At 39.6% G+C, this 25338-nt stretch overlaps 1 protein-coding gene across 3 annotated transcripts in view; it reads left to right on the forward strand.

Moving 5' to 3' along the window:
* HIVEP2 (HIVEP zinc finger 2) overlaps positions 1–25338 on the forward strand; it is a 195064-nt gene that overhangs the window by 58204 nt on the left and 111522 nt on the right. For all 3 annotated transcript variants that reach the window (XM_089530265.1, XM_089530264.1, XM_089530266.1), the window contains exon 2: positions 12337–12548. The gene's annotated coding sequence lies outside the window, so the exon portion shown is untranslated. The remainder of the gene's footprint in view (positions 1–12336; positions 12549–25338) is intronic.

Raw genomic sequence — 25338 nt, forward strand, 5'->3', positions numbered from 1 at the left:
TATTTATTTAATCTTGAAAGATGACCTACACTGAGGATAAACAGGGAGAATTTTTCCCTTTTGGTTCTGCTGGGTCTCAGAATTCTTCAGTATCATCAACCATACTGGTATGTTTTTTTGTTTTTGTTTTTTTTACAGTATCTCCACTCCTTGATTCCTGTTTGAATCACTGGCCTGTATTGTCCTACATGCTTTTAAGCTATATGAGTGAAACTGCTGGGAGAGTTTTGGGATAGGGTGTCACTACTATGCTGATGACACCTAACCGTGCCTCTCCCTTCCACTTAATTCTAAGGAAGCTGACAGTGTCTGTTGTCAGTAATTACTGGATGAGGGTGAACAAATTGAAACATAAGCCAGAAAAGACAGATGTGCTCATGGTGAGTCAAAAAGCAGATCAGAGAATAGGGATTTAGTCTGAGCTTGATGAGGTGAAATCTCACCTGAAATCTAAGGTTAACAACTTGAGTGTATTTCTGAACTCAGCCCTGAATCTGGATGACCAGTTTTCAGCAGTGGCCAGGAATGCATTCGTACATTTAAAACTGGTGTGGGAGCTGCATCTGTTTGTGGAGAGTTGTCTATAGTTCTGTGTGACCTGATTATATCCTATTTGAATAACTGCAACAAGTGTTTTGCAGAGTTACCTTTGGAAACTGTTTAGAAAATTCAGTGGGTTTAAAATGTTGCAGCCAGACCATTGACCAGGCTGGTTGTAGGGAAATTGAATGACCATGAGTTTGTTTTTGAGCACAATTCAGTGCTGGTTATAGCTTATAAAACCCCATACAGCTTGGGTCCAGACTGTCTGTATCTTCCTATATGGGCCACCAGAGGCTTAAGATCCTTGTGAGGGGTTTTGCTGTTGGTTTCACCACTGGCATCACTACAACCAGTGCGGTCACATGAGAGGGCCTTCTTTTCAACTGGACGCTAGGCTGGGTCCCTCTGTGCTCTTCTTTTACTGTCAGGCAAAACAGCTTATAGACTGGCTTTTGCCAACTAACAGGTTGATGCAGGATGTCTTTTAGCAGGGTTTATGTGCTCTATAGTCAGCCCTCGACATTTGCGGCTTTGACATTCACGGTTTCAATTATTCATGAAATCAAGGCCACTATGCATACACTCTTTCTCATCATCCCTCCTGGGCTTTCCCCCTGTATTTTCTGCACAGGCAACCACATTTGCTGCTCAGAAACATAATTTTCTACACAGCAATATTATTTCCTGCACAGAAATTGTGACTTTTAGAGCACAAATTCTCACATGGTTGTTTTGTGTTGAAAACAGCATTTTCTGCATAGGAAGTAATATTTCTATGTAGGGATGCTATTTTCTACATGGAAAGTACTGTTTCCTGTGCAGTAAATAGTGTTGTCTATGCAAAACAACCAGGTGTGAATATTGCACAGAAGTAAGTCCTGAATTGCAAGTATTTTTCAAATAGTTTGTGGTTTTTGAATATTTTCTTGCAGTGGGAAGGAAATTGCTAAAATAACTCATACCTTCCATTGAGAAGAAGCATGGGGGCTGAACAGACCGCCCCTTTCAGTGCTGGATCGGGGCCATGGCCCCGATCTGGCCTTTCCATGGCACAAAAAGGGTACCATAGCTGCCAGTGCCATGGCTTTTTTTGGACGCAGTACCACAGGAGTGCCATGGTGCCACCCGCTGTGTGGTGGGGTCCGTGTCATCATGCCAACAAGGGGTGGAGTCAGATATCACACCTCCATGCAGGCCTTTATGGCCGGTGTGTTGAGGCTGTTATTAAAGAATTACATTCTTAGATGGTGAATTACAATAGCTGGTGTGTGTGTGTATGGACTTTCAAGCCACTTGTCGACTTATGATGGCCCCATGAATATCATAGGGCAGTGATGGTGAACCTTTTAGAGACCGAGTGCCCAAACTCAAAGGTGTTCCCGCACTGGGTGTTACTGGGTGCTGGGGAGGAGGGACATCTGGGAGGCAGAACTTCCATCTTCTGGGGCCGGTACCTCCCCAGACACAGCAGTAGGCCTGGAGAGACAGGAGGACAGGGGAAGAGTAGGAACAGGCACACATCTATTCCTCTTCTTTCCCCCGCCCTGCTGGGCCTTTAGCTGACTACAGAGAGAGGCAGCTAAAGGCACAGGAGAGTGGGGGAAGAAGACCCTCCTTTCCCGTGACCCTTTCCCTTGCCCTCCTGTCTCTCCATATGCCCTCAGAAATGGCCTCAGATGCCAGAGAGGGCACGCATGCCATAGGTCATAGAATTTTTTAAGGCAAGGAATACTCAGAGGTCGTTGTGCCAGTTCCTTCCTCTGAAAGACAGCCTACATCACCTGTTATTTTTTGGTGGCCTCCCATCCAACTACTAAACAGAGCTGACTCTGCTTAGCCTCAAGATCAGATGGGATCTGGTGCCTTTAGGGTATTTAGACCATGCGTCCCTAAAATCTGTTTTGGGATATCTTACAGATGCATTCATGAAAGTAAGATAAAGAGAAACCAATGTGCACTGCTTTAGAACAGCAGTGGAAATAGGAGCTAATTTTTACTCTTGTCCTGGTAGGCTGTAAAATTACTGTTTTGGCAAAATAATAATAATAATAATAAAAAAAAATAACAATAATATCTGTGAAGTGACTGGAAATTCTGCCTCTGGTTTGTACCTCTGGGTTGTCTATCTAATTTCTGTGTTTTGTGGTGGCAAGGGTTAGAAGGCAAACCACTGCTGCAGAAGCTGCGTACTACTGTTTTTGCTAATTCAGAAATGTTTAGGTCATTTGGGATTTTTAAAAGAAGTGGAGGGGGGGGTTGAGGGGCTGGAGAAATAGGTTGGGGTCACATGTAACCCACATGGCAACCTTTGAATTGAGAGCTGAAAAGAGAATATGTGACCAGAAATAGCCACGCTGTAAGCTGGTCTGAGTCCCAGTTTTGGAAAAGGGGCAGGGAATAATAATAATAATAATAATAATAATAATAATAATAATAATAGAAAAAAGAGAAAAAGAAAAAGAAAGATGAAAATGGCGTGCTTGCATTACAGTTAAGATTGTTTGATTTCCTTACCAGAGAATTTTGGAATTTCTAGTTCTCTGTATAGCTGGAATGAGTTAAAGACTTCTAGTAGCTGGTTGTCAGCACTTCACCAAACTACAGGAATAGGAATGTTTTGAGAATGTTAAAGTTATGGAAATACAATAGAAATTTGTGACATGAATACATATGGCTAGAGATAATCAATAGTGTTGAAATATCAAGAAATGGCGATAACACAAAACACAAGAAGGATGCTGTTGTAGTTTATGACAAAAATGTTTTGTTCACTCTTCTCATCTTTAAGAAAGCACTATGAGAATACAAATAAAGAGAATTATGAATAATGACTATTAAAAATTTAAATGCTAATATATATTTTCTAATACTGAGCATCAAGACTGTGTACCAACAGTTGGCACAATGAATAAAGGCATGTGTAATTGTGGATTGAAAGTTAGCAAGGTGACTCCAGGAAAACAGGGCATATCACAGAGCAATTTAAATTGCCTTATATCAGCAAAAGAGAGAATAGCAAAGTATCTGTGGATGAAAGAGCACTTGCTATTCTGTGTTAGCTGAATGGCAGGAGGGAATTCTCATATATTGCTCTATTATGTTATCTGATGGAACGTATCCCCCCCCTTCTATCCCAGGTGTTGAACTGAAATGCAAAACTCCATGTAGATCAGATGAATTGTAATACAGTAGGGTTATTACACTGGATCAGCTGGGATCAAAACCAACTCAAGTGGAAAAAAATAGGTTTGCCGTTTCAGCTGAGCATTCAGGAGATATTTATGTATAACACTACATTTTGTGAAGAGACTCTCCATGTACAAAGTAAATAGCTGCATAATATGCCAGTTATAGTGGTCCAGAATGACTTTGCATTCTGTACTTTTGATCTGTGAAGAAATTTATTTCTTACAAGGGAAATTTTTCATTTAGGTGCTTTTATACTGTGAGAAAAAATGTTTTTTTTAAATAGTCTGAATTTCTTGTTAGGCTGTTTGTTTCTTTCTGGATCCCAGTTTCATCCATGTACCCATCGCAGAATATTCTTCTGTTGGCTTGATAACGCATAGTAAGTTGGAAGTTCCAACAAAGTATATAATTTATGGCCTTTGGTAAAATATATGCTAAATGTGCATGCCCCTCCTGATTCGGAAGTATTTAAATATCTAATGCAGATTCACAACCATCTAAGTAAGAAAATGATTAATTTTTCAGAATTCTAATCTAATATGCACTGGTCTGTTACATACAGTACTTTTTGTTTGTTTTACAATTGAAGTGTCCTCTAACTTCGGCCAAACAAATTCACCCCTTTAAATTTTTATATATAAACCCATGAAGGATTCTGGAAGGGAATTTTGCTATCTCTCTCTTGCCATTATGCTTACTCAGAACTAAAGCCCACTGAGTTCAGTGGAGCTTACTCTCTGGATAGTATATGAAGTAAACTGAGTAAAGGAAGACTAAAGATTTGTTGCGAGAGAGCTCTAGAATTCTTCCTTTATTACATTGTTGCGCAGCTTCCCTCCAGAAGAAAAAGAACACAGGAAAAGTGGGTTCTTTTTCCACCGCAGGGCGGATGTAACAAGTGTACCAATGGCGCACTTGTTACATAAGTGACAAGCGGCTCGTTTACATCACAATGGTGGCGCCCATGTACATGGGGCACCGCCATTGTAGTGATGCACGGCATATTAGGCTAAAGGATCATGCGGTCCCTAACCCTAAAATCAGTGCCAGTACGCCGCTTGTTGGCGGTATGTACCGCACCAATGTTAGTCTGGAATATCAGTATGGGAAGGAATATTTTTTTATTATTTTTATTGAAATAATTTTAATTCACATTAAAAAATTCCACTTATCTTGACAAAAACAATAACATTAAACACACACACAAAAACAAACAAATACACACCAATTATAAGCAAAACACAACAAAGCTGACAATAATAAACATAACTACAGAATACTACATTATCCAAATACTAAACAGACTATACAAATATACAAATATACAATACATACACATAGCACACTACACTATAGTTGACCATTCACTCATTACCATTCATTACTTCCTATTGCTAATCTTGAGCTATTTCCTCTGTATAAAAAGTATTTATTGACTATCTTGAAATGGAAAATTTAGTATGTTTTCTTTCCATCTGTCTTATTATTCTCTGTTTCTTAACATTTGCAATTATTTAATTAGCTAAATGCACTTCCAAGTATATTACAGGTTACTTTTCTTTATAGTACATTACTCCACCACTACTCCCATGATAGCCATCCCCCCCCACCATTTTTGATGAAAGTAGTCTAAACAATTTTTCCAGGCTTCAATGTACGTGTTAGCTTTCTCATTTTTCAGATTTCTGATCAGCTTGTCTATTTCAAGTATATCAGTGACTTGAGTGCACATTCTTCTATTGATGGAGTGTCTTCTCTCTTCCATTTTTTGGCGTAGATTATTCTTGCCACTGATAACATAAAAAATAAAATTTTACCAAACTTTCCCCCCAGATTTTCATTCCACATATTGAACAAAAATATCTCTGGTTTGAATTCCAGATTCACTTTGATCACTTTCGTTATTTTGTGATGCACTTGTTTCTACAATTTTATCGCTTTTTCACATGTCCACCATGTGTGAAAAAGCAATCCCTTTTCCTTTTTACATTTCAAACATTATTACTATACATTTTATACAATTTATCAGGTGTCAAATACAATCTAAAGTAAATTTTATAGTAACTCTCCCATAAACCCTGACAACTGGTATAACTTAATCTTTTCTTCCATGTTAGTTCCCATTGATCTAAATCATAACCAAAATTTTGCAACCATTTTATCATATTTTCTTCTGTAAACATTTTCAGGATTCATTTATATATTGTAGATAACAAACCTTCCTTATTAGACATTATTTCTAGCTCAAGATCCATATCACTCTTGCACTGAGGGGTACTGTCCGTGGGCTACCTTTGAAATTGGATCTTAGTGGTAAGAAGAAAAGAGTAAGATATAAGGAGATAACTCAGTAGAAAGACAATGATGGATGTGAGACACTGCAACAAGATACAGAAGGTTTCAAAGCACTGTAACCTTTTACAGAAGTGTTTACATAAGGGTCATGCATAGGTTTATGCTTAGGCCTGGTGATGCTTGTTACATCGCAGTCTACATGGTAGCCATTGTGTTAGAACATGGCAATTTGTGAGCCTTCAGCAGAGACAGTAGTACAGTCAGCCCTCCATATCCACAGATATTTTATCCACGGATTCAGCCATTCACAGCTTGGAATATATGAAGCAATTTTGATTTTGAAGTTTTATATAAGAGACACCATTTTACTACACCATTGTATTTACTGGGACTTGAGCATCCATAGGAGGCCCTGGAACCAAATACCAGGGGATACCAAGGTTTCACTGTATTCTAGCCGCTTCATGGCTGGTGTGCCTCTGTGTATTGAGTCTTGGGTCGCAAACTGTGCAGGCTTGCTTTCTGTGTATGTATGTGTAGGCTTTCCAGGACAAATAATTCTTTTATTGACAGATAGCACATGTTATGAGAGGACAATTCCAGTATTTCAGGCCAACAGAAATTCCTGCATTTTTCTTTTAGATTTAGAGTGTAGGTAGTTGTATTTTCTACATTTATTTGGGATGTTGTTATGTAAGCACCCCCCTTTCCCCTGCAGCATACAGTAATTTGTATTAGTCATTTAATTCTTCCTTAAGTATCCATTTTCAAGGGGTTACGGTAATGTGGCAGTGACGTCAGCCCTTTGGACTCCCAAGTACCTTCCATATGTGTGTGCCTCTATTATTACTGCAAGCTTTTTCACTTCAGGGCATCATGGCTTTTTAAGTGGAAATGTCAAGCACCTTCTGGTACTGGAAACATGAAACGTGTGGCTGCCTGTGGAGCAGCAAACATTAAAGTCCCAACCTCTGAGGGCTGAGAAATGCCTTTACCATGCCAGCACAAGCCTTTGTAGTGACTGGAAGAAAATGGGATAAAGTTGCTGGCAGGGCTGCTCTCTGCATATTGTTACTTGACTGTCTGTTCATGGGGTGTGAAGTTGCTGTTGTAGTAGGCTTTTGGACCGTGTGGAATGTAGGCCAGTTGTGATATGGTATCAAATATGATACCACTCTTCTCCAAATGTGTGCCTCTTTTTATCACGTTACTCTTGTAGTGTTACTATTCCACTATAACTAATCTGGTTGCCTACTGTTGCTTTTTGGGATTTGTAATTCTGAGACTGAGAATTCTCTTATCTGCAAATCCCAGAATGCAACAGGAGGAAGCCAGAGCAGTTAAAGTGGAATAGCAGTGCTATAAGAGTGCAGTGCGGTAATCTAGATAGTCTCTGTTCCCTCTAGAGGTATCTTTCAGGGAAGCTGTAAATGCTCCCCACCTTTCCTTCCCTGGTACAAGAGTCAATATATTTCATTTTAGGATTGCTGCTTTAGGAGAGGGGTACAGTTTGATGCAAACTCACATGCTGACAGATGTTGGTTTGATCAACAGTATCTTCAGGATTTCATGGGAAGACCTCTTCTTGAGGATTTGAGAATTACTGTCATAATAGTCCAAAGTTCTGACCCGCTACAAAGCTTTTCCTTATATAATGATTTGTGCCTTTTATACACAAGAGATAACTAGACCTTGGGGAAGTTTCTTTAATGACAGTTCTCAGAATACCTGAACCATATGGCCAATGGCCAGAAAGGTCTAGAAACAGTTTGGTTTCATAGAACAGGCTAATGGGGCTCTTGCCCACCCAGGAGGAGCAGGTTGTAGGAAGCTGACAGGGTGATCAGGAAAAACTCAACAGAAGAATTATTCTGTAAAGTTAAGATCTGATGGTGGGAGCATAAACTCTTAATCCAGTGGCAAACTCATGTAATGGATCTTGGGCAGAAGTGGCAGAAACATGAATAGGGTATCAGCAACAGAGGGGCAGAGAATACTGGGTAACTGACTTTTAGAGCCCTTCTAGGATTTTTTTAGATGAAAACCCAGGCAAATTATCTCAAAGGGGAAAATCTTGAGAGAGAGAAAAAAAACATAGACTTATAAAAAAGAAACCCACACTTATTGAAAGGAAGTCACTAATTAAGTATTTACACAAATCATACAAGTGGGAAGGCGAAACACTTTAAATAAAACTTTAGAAAAGACATTTATTAGTCAAGGCGACTGCTGGTAAATAAAACATTGGGAGTGTTCCTATAAAGGCAAGGGCCTGTTTGGCTGAGTGTATTCACACCTTATGCCTGGTCCTTGACTCCCAAACAGGAGATTTTCATTCTTTCTGGTGGCTTTCTAAGTTGCATTGAATTAAGTGAAATGTATGTGATGAAGCAGCCAGATGCTGCAATGTCTCTAAGAAGCAAGACGTTTCTAGACTCATTTGCCCTTTTCTATCTGGACCTCAGCACATTGTGGCCACAGAAGCCAGGCCCTATGTTATATAGTATGAAATAAAAACATCTTCATTGCAGTCTAAATACACACACACACACACACACACACACACGCATGTTCACACACAACTGGAACAGGATACGTTGCAGAGGACTTTGTGGGCACAACAGCCTGTCACCATGCCAGAATGAAATAAGAAAGCACACCGGACTGCAAAGCAATGTTTGGTTTATACATCTGGAAGCTCAAGCATCTTATAGAGGCACAAAAATAATTGCCAAATTGCAATCTGGTAAACCCAGTTCATTCACTTCATGAATCTTCAGGCAGCTCGTTTGAGTATAAAATTATAAACCTAAGGATCTGTTACTTCTGCCAACTACATAGTAACTACAGAGAAAAATTGTAAAACAAAATTAATACATAAAATAATAAAAGACCAGCAAAATCAAATGTTATAAACTAACCTCAAAACCACAGTAATAATAACTGCAGCCTCATCTGAGTCATTTGAAAGGTTGATGGAACCAATGGACCTTGTATTTTTTAAAAAGCCCCTGAATACTAATAAAGATGTGGAATTCTGTTGTCCAAATGGTACATTTCTATGCATTAATAAAAACAGCCAATTAAAGAGAAGAAAAGAAAAGCAGTAATATTCTATTAAAAAGTTCCGAGGATAGACTTGAGTAATGTGTGTCCGCCACCCTGAAGATATCCAAGTTGATTTTAGATCAGAATGTGTCTGTTGAAAAGGAAAGGGGATTTGGGTATGCCTAGCGAATGAGGCAAAGAACTATATTGTAATAGTTTTCAAGTATATAAATTTTAAGTATAGTACAAGTATGTCATGACGTAAATACACACACACACACACCTACATACAGTGGGCTCTTGGTATCTGCTGGGGTTTGGTTCCAGGACCTCCCATGGATACTAAAACCCATTCATGTTCAAGTCCTATGAAATACAGTGGCGTATGACAATGTTGTCCCTTATATAAAATGGCAAAATCAAGGTTTGCTTTTTGGAATTTATATGTTTTAGAATATTTTTAGCTGTGGATGGCTGAATACGTGGATGAAAAATCCATGGATATGGAGAGCAGACAGTATTCTAAAATATTTCTGAACTGGAGATAGCACAAAGGTTGTAAAAATCAGAATTATATTGACTACTTGGATATCTTTGATAAATTTCAACAGGCAAACAATGAAACCATCTTACTAAGGAAATAGTGGATTTTCCTATTCTTTTGATTTTAAGAAGAGAATTTAATTATGTGGTAGTGGAATAAATGTACAGAGAGACACAACCCTGGAATAGACCATGTGTTAGTCAACAACAACAATAATAATGGGGACTCCCTTCTACTCTCAAGAATACTTGGAAGTGAAATTTCTTGGGCAAGTTACATAAGTTACACACTCACAACCTCAGAGAAAAGCAGTAGCTAACCTCCTTTAAATCTTCCCAAGAAATCCCCCTGATAGGATTCTGTCAGTAGAGGGAGTATTTCAGAATCCATTGAAAATAGAGCTGTCAACATTCAACATAATCCAAGACATCTAGCTCTTGGATACACCAAAGGTTAAACTGTGAGAAGGCACTCAGAATGTGTAGAATGTTTCCTGTGATGATTTCCTGTCCTTAAAAAATAGAAATGCCCCATAGGAATTCCCCATAGAACACAGTTTGATATTGGCTTTCTCGTTGGCAAAACCTTGTATTACACAGGAGAAACCAATAATGTGACAGAGAATTTTTATGTGGGCTTCATTATGAGTTCAAGTTTCCTTTTCTAGCTACTATTCATGCTGTTTTTGAGACTAGTAATTGTATAATTCCATGTCAAACTGTGATTCGAGCTAAGTTGGTGTTTGACTGGGAGATGGAATGCTATGTAAAATATGATAGATAGGGAAGACTTTAAAAGGCTCAACTTCAGCCCAAGAGCACCAGGAACAATGAAAAGCTCTTTAAAAAGATATCTGAGAGGAAGATCCCAGCCAGATCCCATGTTTTTCTCCCAGCTCTAAACTGGTGCAGGGCCTAAATACCCTAAAGGCATCAAATCCCATCTAGTCTTGGAAGCTAAGCAGGGTTAGTACTTGGCCACCAATAAATGCTACCAACAAGTATTTGGATGGGAGGCCACCAATAGGTGCTGTAGGCTGTATTTCAGAGAGAGGAACTGGGGAAAATCACCTCTGAGGATTAATTGCCTAAGAAAACCCTATGTAATTCATGGCATCACTATGAATCAGTAAGTGAACTGAAGTTGCACATACACACAAACTATTACTACTTCCCAAAGGCAGTCAACATTAGTTTTGAAATAGGCTGATCTCAATTTAAAAATAAATCTTTTTTCCATTCTTTTTGAAGGGAAGCTGTGTTTTGTTTATGCATACAAAGGCTTGCAGATTTATTTGGTTAACTGGCTAAGATTCCATTAGTCAGGTCATAGATCAGTCTTTAACTAAGGCATAGGTGCAGATGTTTACAATGCAGTAATGCCTTCATTCTGGTGATATTTGAAGTGAGCCTGACTGAAAGACTTGACCTTTGATGTGACTGTTTTTATGGCATATCTAAACTGGTTGAAATATGTTCTTCCCCAAGACTGGGGAATCCCCAAGCTAGACTTGTCAAGCTAGTTTTATCCTCATTTTCTCATCTTGTTTAAAAAAGGAGGGAATCATGGTCCAGCATTGCAACATTTCACTCTCCCACTAAAGAATCATATTTTTAAAAAACCCAACAACAACAGAAGTACAAATGAGTTGCTCTGTATATGAGAAACTCTATCCAGCTATATCTTGAAATGTGTAGTTGTTTTTTCCAATAGGGTTCTGTTGCAATTTTGATCAAATTAAATAAAGGTTTGAACAAAATTGCTGCTGCATCACTTTTTTTTAAAAAAAACAACAACTCTTAAATCTTGGCTAAAAGATAAAAGGAGTAATAATGGAGATTAGAGTTGAGTGACTCAGTGATTCTTGTGTTGGCAGAGTGTGCTGTGGTGGACTCCACTTCCCCATCTTTTGGATCACAGGGCTTTGGGGAAGTTTGCAAAAAGAAAGAAGCCTTGTAGTATAGAAAAGTACAGCTCCAGGTGACATGCATCTCCTTTCTAGAGCTAGCAAGGATGAAAAAAGATTTCAGGTCCAGATGACTCAGTGTCAAAGGAGCGCCGAAAAGCAACCGCACTGTGGCTATGGTGCCCTTTCCATGGCGCAAAAAGGACTCACTTTTTGTGGCTCCTTTTTGTGCTGCAGAAAGGCCAGATGGGGACAGTGGCATGTAGTTGCCACAGCCCTGATCCAGTGCTAAAAGAGGTGGCCTGTTGAGCCATGAAATCTAAAGATCAGGATATAAAGTTAAACTAGGAAACATATAATGGGGGGGGGGGGGGAGGGATGCTGGGCCTCACAAAGCAGATGGGAGGGCTACAGAGGAGAAGGGAAACCTGTCCTGATGGTGGGTGTGTGAACACATTTGGGTACAACCCAGGTAAATCACTCTAGAATAGTTTAATGCTACATCTTAATTTTCAAAACTGGAAATGCTCCCCATAACCTTTCCTCCTCTTTTGAGGACTTGAATAGAGTTTAATGGGCCTATATAATTTAATAGACTTTTTAAATGTAATAATATTGTGGGACAGATTTTTCTTTACAAATGAATATATTCCTTTTTAAAAACTACATACATTCTAGTTTTGATGATGGACTGTTTTGAACATTTATGCCCTGGTAATATTTTTATTACTTATGTTGTTGTTTCTTTTGGTGGATTTCCCTCCCACTGCTATAAAATTTGATGTGTTTGTTTATCTCCCACATTCTGTAGGCAAGGAGTTGTTGTTTTCCTGGACACTGGTGAAAATTACAGAGGACAGCAGAAGCAGGATGCTGACTGGAGAGAGGAAGAGAGAATAAATGCCAGACCTCCCAGAGTCTTCCTTGGGATAAATCAGCTTGAAACCACCAATGAATATTTCTATGGAGGGCTGTTAAAGTAGGGCAGACAGAATTGCTAGCGTTCATGCACCGGAGAGAAACGTGAGTGCATAGCAAAATCTCTTGTGCTAAAAATAATTTGTAATTTTATTTATTACAATGTTGTCATAATTGGACAAAATTAAGTGCAATTAAGCATCACAGGGCAAAAAGTGTATGTTTTCATCACTCCTTGTTGTGGGTTGTGTATAAAGAGACAAGTCTTCACTGTTTTGTGTAGCACTGACTTTCATTTAGTTGTTGGTAGTTTTTCCTGACCATTTTCATCATATAGAAGGTTTAAGACAAGACTACTTAGATTAATATTCATAGTAGTATTTGGACTGATAGTATTTAGCCTATTTGGACTGTTCTGATTTTTGCTAGATACAAGTAGAAATAGAAATAGAAGTACAAATAAAGTCCAATATTGTTTTTAAATCCTGACCAATTTCATACTGGTTTCAGATTCAAAAATAAATGATTTAAAGAGGCAGTCATATTCACACATCAGATTGAAAAATGGCTTTTACAAGTACAAAAGTCTTACTGCTGAAATCTATGTTTTGTTATTTTAAAAAACATTTTTAAATTTGTTTTGATTTGTTTATCATTAATTGCAGTGGACCAGTGGAATATTTCCAGGTATTTTTTTATGTTTGTGATAAATTTATCTGGTAGTAAATTCTATTGAACAGTCATGTTTTGGGCTGCACTGTTAGGTTATAAACTCATCTGAGAATAAGTCCCATTAATGCCCAAATTCTGAGTAAAATATACGTAGAATTCATTGATGATGTCTTCAAGAATGAATATAGGACTATATTTTGATGAGGTTTAAATTACTTAAATCTAAAATTTATTTTGTCCATTTTCTGGACTGCTTTATTGTGTCAGAATATATATCACTAGAAAACAGCTAAGCATATGTGTAAAGGTCAGCTTTCCCTTATTTAGTAATACTCTGGCAGGAATTTGAAAGTTGGCACACTTGGAAAGGTGTCCTGAAAATTTCTGATTCCTGAAAATCAGAAAATGGCTCCTGTGATGGGGTGAAGCTAGTTACAACGCACCCATTTCACAGAATTTAAGTTAGTGAGATTGAAAGAAAGAAAATTTCCTAAGAATCTTGGAATGCAGAGATGAAGTTTGAGCCCCCAAACACATAGCCATTCCTTTGAATCCAACATTTGCTGCTCAAACCCTTTACAGGAATCAAAACAGCTATTTCTGCTAATTTACCTCTGGAGTCTTCAAATTATTTCCCCCAAACCACCCATTTTTGTCTGAAATGCATCACCCCGAACCTTGTTCATTCTCTTACCTAATTCACCTTATCTAATTCTCAGTCTATCTTTCTTTCCCCCCTCCTCTACTGTTGTTATTATTGTAGTTGCTGTTAACTTTATGTGTACCTAGCCTTTCCCCCAAGATTGGGAGTCGAGCTGGCTACACCTCACGTCCATACGTCTTTTCCTGCAGTGTGGGGAGGCAATCTTTACATCGGGTCTTGGTTCTCCCATGCATGTCTGAGACAGGGCTTGTAATAATGAATCAGATTTTCTACCCTAAGTGGGAGATCTATCCTGTCACCTCAGTTCTGTCCTACCTCTTTCCAAAAAGGACAAAATTTGGCTTCGTTCCACCAGCCAACTTTTTAAAAGAAAGTGCCCCTTTTCTCCTGAGGTAGCCAGGGCAGGATTGGTTTATGGTAAACTTCTTTACTCACAGCAATCTGAGGCCATAGAGAAGCTAAAACTTCCTGTTATTGATGCTCTTGTGGATGGGTTGGTTTCAGGAAACCCTTTCTCTGAGAACAACGTGCCCCTAAATCCCGAGGATAAGAAATTGGAAGCATTCTTATTCAGGCCTCATGATGCCACTGCTGTTGCCATCTGAACTGCTTCAGTGCTTCCCTATTTGCTAGGATTCCAATTAGGTGAGCTACAAATTTGCTTCCCCAGATTCTTAGGGATGTGACCAGGCTCGGGCTGGGTGTTAACAAAATGGCCAAGACCTCATCCTTCATGGGAGATGCTATTTTAGATTGGCTTTTAGGGCCATGGCAAAGTGGGTTGTAGCTAGATGTCAACTCTAGTTAAAAAATTGGAATGCAGATACCATATCTAAAGCTCGTTTGGCCACTTGCCCATCTAAGGGTGCTAGATTTTTTGGTGATGGCTTGGACAAATCACTGGTTGTGACCATGGATAAAAGTGCTGCCATCGATTGACTGTCGCTCTGATAAGAGGGCCCTTACATCTGGGGTCCCTCAGGGAGCGATTTTGTCCCCTATGCTATTTAACATTTACATGAAGCCGCTGGGAGAGATCATCCGGAGACACGGGGCGCGGTGTTATCAGTACGCTGATGACACCCAAATAGTCTTCTCTGTGTCTCCGACTGATGCAGTGACTAAGGAAGGCATCTCTCCGCTCAACGCCTGTCTGGAGTCGGTAATGGGCTGGATGAGGGAAAATAGACTCAGCCTGAATCCAGAGAAAACGGAAGTACTTGTGATAGGCTCCCCCGGTCCCGGGAAGGAAATTTGTCCACCTGTCCTGAACGGGGTCATGCTCCCCGTGAAGAACACAGTTCGCAGTCTGGGGGTGCTTCTGGACTCGTCGCTTCACCTGGCTTCCCAGGTGGATGCGACAGTCAGAGGTGCCTGTTATCAGCTTCGGCTGATACGCCAGCTGCGACCCTTCCTGGGCCGGGGGGACCTTGAAACACTGGTACATGCACTGGTAACCTCTCGACTTGATTTCTGTAATGCGCTCTACATGGGGCAACCCTTGTACCAAACTCGGAAGCTACAGTTGGTTCAGAATATGGCAGCAAGGCTGGTCACTGGCAGCTCCAGAGCCAGCCACATAACACCTATATTGAAAGATCTGCATTGGCTGCCAATTCGCTTCCGGGCGCAATACAAGGTGTTGGTTGTTACCTATAAAGCCCTAAATGGCTTGGGCCCAGAGTACTTGGAGGACCGCCTCTCCCCATATAATCCGCCCCACACTCTCAGGTCAGGTGAGAGACAACTTTTGAGAGTTCCTAAGGTGAGATATACAGCGTCTGCACATAGGGCTTTTTCTGTCTCGGCCCCGCAGACTTGGAACTCTCTCCCTGACGAGCTCCGCGTGGCCCCCTCCCTCGAGTCTTTTAAGAAAAATCTCAAGACTTACCTCTTCCGCCAAGCTTTTCCTCACATGTCCTAATCGATATTCTCTCCTATGTATTGTGTGATTTGTTTGATCGGAATCGTTTTATTGCTTTTTTTAAATACTAGTTTTAATTAAATGATTGAATGATGGATTTTAATCGATGTATTGTACTGTTTTTAATATGGGGGATTGTTGTTGATATATTTTATATCTGGTATCTTTGTACTTTGTATTTTTACTATGTTGTAAACCGCTGTGATCGAAGGAACGGCGGTATATAAATAAAGTCTCATTCGTTCATTCATTCATAAGAAGGAGGAAAGAAAATCAATAACAACAACAACAACAACAATAATAATGCATTTCTTTCCTGCCTGTCTTCAAGGCTCAGGGCGGGGTACAGTATGTTAAAACAGAATTATAAATACATAAATCCACAATTAAAATACAATACTATGAAATCATTAAAATACACTCATAAGAATTCATATACAGATTATAAAGTCATCATTTAAAATTGTCTGGATAAGCCTGCTGGAAGAGATATGTCTTTAATGCTGTTTTAAATGCAGTCAACATTTTCAGCTGTCATATCTCTTCTGGCAGTTCATTCCATGGTCTGAGGGCAGCAGATGAAAAAGTCCTCTGGGAAACAATTGCTATTCATCTATTTCAAGAGATTGTTTTCCCTTTCTTATGTCTAGATCCTAAAGCAGAACAGGAAAAAGAATGGCACAGGTTGAATGTCCATAGGGCACTAAAATTTTATTTGGAATGGACTGAGGAAATTTGTAAGGCAGCTTAACTTTTTGTGTCATTTAAGGAAGCTACTAAGGGATGAGTGTCTTCTTCTATGTTATCTAGATGGTTGCAGCTATGGAGTTTATCACACTACTTACCTCCCACTCTGCTCCCATCGCCCCAACGTCACTGATCTGCAATGGGAACCTCTTGGTGGGATCACGGATGGAGCTTTTAAAGGGGAATGCTTCCATTTTCGTCATGGAAGCATTCTCGTAATTGTTAGGAAAAGCGCCCTTTTTTAATAACGGATTATGAAAATGGAAGTGTTCCCCTTTAAAAGTGCCATCCGCAATCCCACCAGGAGGCTCCCGTTGCAGATTGGTGACGTAGGGGTGACAGGAGCAGAGCGGGAGGTAAGTAGTGTGATAAACTCTTATATTGTATTGAATTAGCTTATATACATAGTTCTTTGCAAGTTCCTGAGGGCATTCAGAAACGTTCCACTCATAGTGTGGCTACTTCTGCTGCTTTGAATATGGCTGTTTGGTGGATATTTGCAAGGCAACCATATGGGTTTCCCCATCATCCTTTATCTAGAATTACAGGATTGACAAATTCGCACCTGCAGATGCAGCATTTAGCAGGCATGTTCCAAAGAAGGTTGTGTCTCTGTAGGCATAATTTCTGAAGAGTTTGCCTTCCCAAAGAGGGAGGTAATGATTTGTGTATATCCGATGTGAGGATTGTCTCCGCACACTGCAGGAAAGTGGAACATTGGTACTTATCATAAAAGGTGCCTTTTCTGCAACAGTGGGGAGGAAATCCTTCCTGCCCTTGTTTGTGGGTATTTGTCCTTTTAGGTAAGGGATTTTGTGTTGGTTCTGAATTGTTAATGTTTTGTTTGAAGTTTGTTATTCCATCATGGTGTGTGTGCATGGAGGAAGGGGCTAGCTCTTCCATTTAGGGTGGAGAATTTGATGATTGTAAAAAAGCCTAGCTTGGGAGTGCACGCGAGGAGCAAGACTCAAGGTAAGAATTTCCCCCCTACCACTACAGCAAAGGAACCTTCATGGTAAATACCAGTTTTAAACAGATAGATTTTATCTCTCTCATATCCTTCCCTCTGTCCCTCCACAACCCATCTTTACTGTTGTCCTCCAGTAGGCAGTGACACATCTTCTGTTTTTCTTTTAAGAACTCCTCCTCTGCTTCATCATCATCATCATTAGGTGCGGTAATTGTGTGTCCGGAGGAGTGCAGCACCTGCCAAAGTTCCAGTTGGCCATCATCTTGATTTATCTACTTGCTTCTGGACTGGAGTAGGCTTCAATATTGGCCCTGATGAAATTAAGATAATAGATGTCTGGAATCTTGGCAAGTGCAGCATTTTGAACCATATCCTGTTATCCTGGGAAAACATGTGTTAAGGGCAGAGAATCTAATGGGTATCCATGGGTTTTGTGGTACAGATTGGCTTTGTGCTGGGGGATGGAGAGATGTGGTTAAGATAACAGGATGTAGGCAGGATGGAGTCTTCTTTGCTGATCACTGAGGCATACTTTAAGCATGACCCTCTATGGCCCAGATTCATCCGGATATCACAAACACAGAGCGAGAAAAAGTAGCCACGGTAACTGTAGATATTGTGGGAAATGTAGTCTGAAAGAAGTAACATTATCAAGCTCTACCAATATATACTCTGAGAAGTACTTGAAAATAAACAGGCATACTCTCCTATCATATTTTAGCAGATATACAGGCATACTCAATTAACAAAGCCTTTGACAAAGAAGCTCCTTTTCACAAAGTCTTTTTCTGCCCACCCAGCTGGTCCTTTTTTCCCACCCAGCATGTCTCCCTTTCTTGCTCTGTCTAGCTGGAGGTTTTTTAAGCACACTGGCATTGGCCAGGTGGTGGACTAGAGAAACACAGTCTGTCAGTTGCTGAGTTCTAGCAGCATGTTTGTAGTAAACAATGCAATACACTTGATCTGGGAAAGAAGGGGATACTCCTCAGCTAATCCTGCTGTAGTTGTCTGTGCCTGCCTGCCTACCACAGGCAAAGCAACAGCAACTGCCCCTAGAATTATTTACTCAGCATGTGGAAAGAGCAAAACAGAAATGTGAAAGTGAATTATCTTGTCTCATCAGGTATCCTCATGTTACAAAAAAAGCATACTGTACATATTCATGTATAAGTCTAAATTTTTTTTAGTCAAAAAATCAAACCTGGGTCAACCTATCAAAGTACTGTACTTTAACTGTTATCAAAATAGAAACTATTCCCTTCTCTGAATAGTGAACGGCAAGAGCTTAGTCTATCCTGGGAGAAACTAAAAGAAGCACCAGTCCCCTCTGTTCCCTCCATTGCTGCTATGCTTCTGGTGGCACAGTGGTTAAATGCCTATATTGCAGCCACTCACTCACAAATCATAAGGTTGCGAGTTCAATACCAGTGAAAGGGCTCAAGCTCGACTCAGGCTTGCATCCTTCCGAGGTCGCTAAAATGAGTACCAAGATTGTTGGGGGCAATTAGCTTACAATTTGTAAACAGCTTAGGGAGTGCTTAAGTGCACTGATAAGTGGTATAGAAATGTACTTGCTATTGCTATTGCTATTCTTTTTAAAGCCTGGGTGGGAAAATGGTGGTGTTCTTTGGCATCATTTTTCTTTGCTTTGCCCTTTATATCTTTTGTTACATGTCCTTAAGTCATAGCCTCAACTTATCATATCATATCAAAATCCATAATTTTGACTCCAAAACTTGCCCTCGACTTATACATGAGGTCAACTTATAGTTGAATATATATGGTATTTCTATGAGTTTGACCATCAAAATGGAAATCATAAGAAAATAGTCATATGTTCATGCATTTTGGAACAATCTTTCAAATGTTCTATAGAAGATTCAAAAATGTTTTATGCAAACCTACTCTAACCTGGTTGTTTCATTTCATGTGTGCATACTGTTCGTTTTGAATAAAAACTCCAATAAACATATTGAACTGTTCTTTTTTTTTTGTGGTATAGAAGCCTATTCCTATTCTTTTCATGTCATTTCTGTCTCTGGTACCAAGTTTTCTGTTAAAGAAGTAATGTCTAGGAACACATTTACTTTGTAAACTAGTACAACCAGTTTCAGATACTTAGTTTCCAGGAGGAAGGAAAATGTAGCAGAATAGTATGTGATTTTGCCATGTGTTTTCTTAAAGGGATATTTCTGTTACTTTCAACATGCAGACAAGTCAAACATTTCTTGATAATACTGCTTTTAATACACATGCTAAGCCAGTTTTGGAGGGGGGGGGGGGAGGACAAGAAAAGGAGAAGAGAAATATCCTTTTAAAATGTGTAGATGGTTGCTGAACTGATGAAAATGTACATAGAGATGAAATAATCTAGAAAATGAAAATAAGCATTACAAACATTGTACATTGCATTTTAGAGTCCACAGTGTTGTTTACACTTAATCTTTGCCATGCAGTGCCAAAATTTACAAACACCTTGTAATTGCAGTAGCATTTTAAAAACTAGCTATTTGTGGTTCTGTCTGCTCAAGAGGCTTAAACTCCGACATTTCACAGCCACCTCAGAGCAGCAAATTGACTTTGGGTCTCTTGTAAGAATATCTAAATGTAGGCTGTTGAATAATCCCTTTGGGGGCCCTGTAACTATTTTTGTGCCTGGATATGCGTCATCAGTGGGTATTTTCTCTGGTGACTAGCTTACATCAGTAGGTCTCCTACCATACATTCTGTATGATTGATGGGAGTCACTACTCCTGTTTAGCTTTTATCTGTGACCTCGAAGAATGGACAACCGGAATTTGCAGGCTGTTAGATTCTTTGGAATGGCTGGAGGGATGGAGAGAATGCTTATTTCTGATAAATGCAGGTAGTACTGGAGGTGACATGACATTTGTTGGGGAAAGGGGAAGGAGGAGAGGGGGTGTTCCGTGTCTGAAAGGCAGGAATTAGGCTCTGTTGTTTAGTTTTCATTGGGGAGATGTGATTCCTGTACAGAAGGAGAAAGCGGCAATTGGATTTCAGGATATGATACAGTTCATTGTAATGTTTCCCAGGGATATATGTACCGGAGTGTAGCAGAAACAGTGTGTCTGATTCTAAGAACGCTTGCTGTTTTGCAGCTCTGTTGAGAGGGGATGCTGTGGAATGTAAAGTAAAAGAAGGCTGGAATATTCCTTCACTTAAAATAAAATTTGAGGAGAGATGTAGGTGATCACGCAGCCTTTAATCCAGATGTTCTCCAGGTGAAATTGTAAGGTGCAATAAGTGAAGCTGTTCTAAAATTGATGGGTCACAACTAGCTCTATGACCCGCTGAGTTTCTGGCAGCAATTAATTTCCTGGTCTTTCTCAAATAATTTCTGGGAGGAAAATGACTAGCAATAATAAAATGCATATTTAGTAAATTATCCCTCATGTTCCTTTTCCTTCTGCCATTGCTCCTCCCCTCCCCTCCGTGTTGCTGGCTACCTTCTGTGACATGTGTAAATGAGGCTGCAGTAGGCTTGTGAGATTCACTGTGAGGACAGCTGAGAGCGGGAGCCAGCTTAAGGCGCTTTCCCTTTCTGCCTTTCTCTCTCCTGTTTACTCCTTTTGACACAAATGTGATGGCAGTGGATGCCATGTTCAACTCTCTGTGACCTCTGACTTCAGGCTGTCAGGCTCTTTACTGGGCACTCATGCTGTCAGGGAAATGACAGCAAGGTGCATAAATACTAGTGGGACAAGGTGCTGCATGTGAATCTGAAAATAACTATGCAGATGCTGCTGTTGCTGCTGCAGCAAGAATAGAATGTGTCTATGCCAGTGAAGCTGTATAACTGAATATTCACAGTAATGGGCTGCTCCAAATTCCTTAGGGGGGATTTTTTTCCTGCTTTGTGTGGGTTTCTATGAGTGGGATACCTTGGCATTTCCATTCTGCAGGGGCAGTTGTAAAACAGAGAAATTAAAAAAAGTCTTTTCCTCATTGTTTTGCTGTATTGCTTATTACCAAGTCTAATGTCTTAGGATGTAGTTTTGCAATCCATTATTTGAATTGACTTCAACAGAGTGTATGTGTCAATAACTTAGTGCATATTTGGATCTTTCCATATATTGTCTCAGCCTATTAAGCTGACGTACCAAACATTCTCCCATCAACCATTCATATACCTGCTGTTGTATGTAGGGAAAATTCTAAAATCAGACATATTAGGGACACTGATATCTTTATTCTGGGGATGGCAGGTAAAATCCATTCTGGATTTGAATAACAACCTGAAAAGTAGATATCTGAAATATATGTCCATTAGTCATTCTGGATTCACCTTTCCCAATAATTGGCTGTTAGTGAGTTTGGAGCAGCAGGTAAAACTGGTTGGCAATGTAGTTCTAGACATGTCCACTCACAAACAGGTGTCACTGCGAACATGCCAAGCATATGTATTTTGTGTTTGTGTGCTTTTAACAAATTCTAAGAATCTTTGATAACTCATTCCAAGAAGGTTATATAATATGTAGTCAGGAAAAAGGTTAAACTCAAAATCTTGATGGGGGTTGAGTCATTATCTGGGGAAGCCAATCACTGAACCATTCTGTGGTTCTATGTTTTTTAAAAAAATATTATGCTTGCATGGGCTTCTTTAGATCTTACAGTCTTTGGGAAGAGGTTTCGTTACAGATAGTCCCAAGAGTGTGGTTGCTATTAAAATTGATGTAATATTGCTGCTGCTATTAAAGTTTATTTAGAAAAAAACAACAGTGGCCACTATTGTTCATGATATTCACTGCATCTAGGGTCAGTTACCCTTAGCCCAGATTAATCAGTACCCTGGGCACTTCCTTGTAAGTATGTGAGTTGACTCAGTCATTTGATTCACACCACTTTTTTCCATACTCTGAAAGCAGTAGATCCTGTCTGATCTCTGAAACTAAGCAGAGTTGGGCCTTTTCAGAAGAAGGACCAACGGAATAGTACTGTAGGCCTATGCTTGTCAGACTATTTGATATGGGAGGAAGATGGCAATTCCCCCCCCCCCCCGGATGCCAGGGACTGGCACTAATTTTGTGTTTGGGGGGTATAATTCTTTTTTTTCTTTCCTGGAAAATTCCCAGGGATTGGCCTGGTGCAGGGACTACCACTTCAAGTAGCACAGCTATAGGCTATCTTCAGAGGAGGACAATGGCCAGAGTAGCTGATCCTAAGCGTGGTGACTATTATAAACAAAAGTGGCCAACAGTTTCCTAGATGACTTTTTTGTCTGCTGCCTCCAGACTGTGGAATGACCTGCTGGAGGAGATATGACAGCTGGAAATGTTGATTGCTTTTAAAACAGCCTTAAAGACACATCTCTTCTGGCCAGCCCACCCAGTCAAATTTAAATAATGACTTTTTAATTCTATATGTAATACATGTATTTTAATAATTTTATATGGTGTATTTTATATTGTTATATAAATGTATTTTAACTGTGGTTTTATGTGTTTTTAATTGTGTTTTGCATTTTAGTATGTTGTACCCTGTCTCGAGTCTTGAAAAGCGGTGGGAAAGAAATAAAAATGGTTTTTGTTGTTGTTGTTACCTCTTAGTACACCTTTCCTGACAAAACCGTATGAAATTAACATGGAGTTACCATAAGCTGAGCATCATATCTATTCTCTGGTGTTTTGTGGCATGTAATGGTATAGTTAACATAGATGAAACTAGTACCTTTTGACCCACCAGACTAAATGGAGAACTGTCAGGAATGGCTTGAAGATTGTCAGGAACTCAGCAGGGTGTTTCCCCCTTTCAGATCCAAGCAAACAATGCAACCATGTTTTCAGCCCACCTCCACTAATGGGCTGCCATATATGATTGGTGGGCTGCATTTGACTTGGTGGAGCACACATTGTTTAGCCCTATTTAATACAGATTTATTAAGAAGAGTGTGGTGAGGGGGTGAATTAAATGGCTATTTTACCCCTGTCATGTATGATCTACTTCAGTGCTGCATGAATTTGTTTCACAATTTGTAACCTTGCTAAAAGCCGGACAATAAGAGTTGCTTTTAACAACCCCTCACTTCTGACAGAGACTGCTATACAGTCACCCCTCCTTTTTTGCGGCAGATCCGTTCTGGACCCCTCTGCAAAAATTGAGTTTTGCTTATATTCTAGCCCCATTGGCATAAACATAGACATGCGGCTGCAGGTGTGTGTGCTCCTTGGACATGTGCCCCATTGTTTCCCCCTCCGTTCATCCCTTGCACATAGGTGAAGGACCACGAGAATGGAGGAAGGACTGTACTTAGAATCCAAAAGTCTTCCAAAACATTTATATCTCCTAACCTTTATCACAGGGTCAGTAGTTGTGAGATGCTCATGTGCTACTAGGTCTCTAAATGTCAGTTCAGAAATCCTAACATATATGATGCCATAACAGTTCACATTTTGAATGATCAGGCATTGCTTTCATATATAGTGCTCAAACTGAACCCCTTCTACATAGCTTGCTTAGCTATGCATCTTGTTCATACATTTAGGGATCTCTGAGGACTATTCCTTCCCATAGTCACAGAGGTGAAGATATATATAAGATGTGTGGGATTTGGTTCCGGGAGCCCCCATGGATATCAAAATCCATGGATGCTCAAGTCCCATTAAACACAATGGCATAGTAAAATGGTCCCCTTATATAAAATGGCAAAATCTATATAAGGGGACCATTTTACTATGCCATTGTGTTTAATGGGACTTGAGCATCCATGGATTTTGATATCCATGGGGGGCCCTGGAACCAAATCCCAGGGGATTCCAAGGGCCCACTGGAATTTATTTTGATCCATCAAAGTATATGTTCTGTATGCAATGTCTTACATGACTATGCATAATAATTACAGACATGTCCTGGTTTAAACTGCAGTAAATAAAAAAGATGTATGGAGAAAACATCCCATGCTTGCTCAGTGGCCTCTTGCATGTTGTCTTAACATTTATTTAGTCCGTCTGCAATACCAGCTACATCTGCAGCATTTATCAGAGAGGTACACTGAGTGGCAAGATAATTTCTATCTATCATTGGAGCCACAAAATAGTAAACAGGATAAGTGTAATCCTATGCTGTAGATTTTCTTTTAACACGTTTAATAATGCAGTCCTATTCATATTTATTCAGAAGTAAGTCCCACTGAAATCAGTAGGGTTTATTCCCAACTAAGTACAAGTAAGAATCCCACATTCTAATGGCATTTTGTAAAGCCATTTCCTACTTTGATGTGATTTGGTTGAACAGCATTTACAAAAAATAACAGCAGAGTGAAATACAGAATTCTTGTTTTTCATGTTGTCTTCCAAAAGACTTTGAAAAGGTGAATTTGCCTGACTTGATTCTGATCTGGATTGCAGTTGTTCAGGCTCCAGATGTTACTATAGTTCTTTTATGTACTGCTTTGCTGGATACCAAAGTCTCAGAATGTGGAATGTGGAAAAAGACCTTGGAGAACCATGGCTGATTGGTTGGTTGACTCTAGAAGTAAATGCTTGGGCAGTGGAAGGGATAAGCACTTTAATAAGACAGGTTTTTATTCCATTTGTGTTAAAAGAGATGGTGGCGTGCAAATTATTGAAGCTTTTATTAGATACTTGTAATTGTTGTCCATTATTTGTTTTTGTTTGTTGTTTTTTCCATCTGTAAATGAGATGTTCATGTGGCCAGTGCCATCTTAGCTCCAGGTTGTCCTGGATTTTTTTGTTCTAGATGGGTTTCCATCTCTAGTGATACAGATTGGGGCAATGTATCCTCATGTTTTTCCTAGACCTCTCATAGTATTTGACTCAATTAACCATAATATCAAACTGGCCCTAGATTCAGTGACTCTACCATGGCATGTGTTTCATAGCAGCTTTTCTTTGACATGTGATTGAATATCTCGCTTATCTGATCACTCTTCTAATACTAA

This window comes from Sceloporus occidentalis, unplaced genomic scaffold, assembly GCF_023333645.1.
Source record: "Sceloporus occidentalis isolate IW3139 unplaced genomic scaffold, rSceOcc1.0.p SCAF_6, whole genome shotgun sequence".
Lineage (NCBI taxonomy): Eukaryota > Metazoa > Chordata > Lepidosauria > Squamata > Phrynosomatidae > Sceloporus > Sceloporus occidentalis.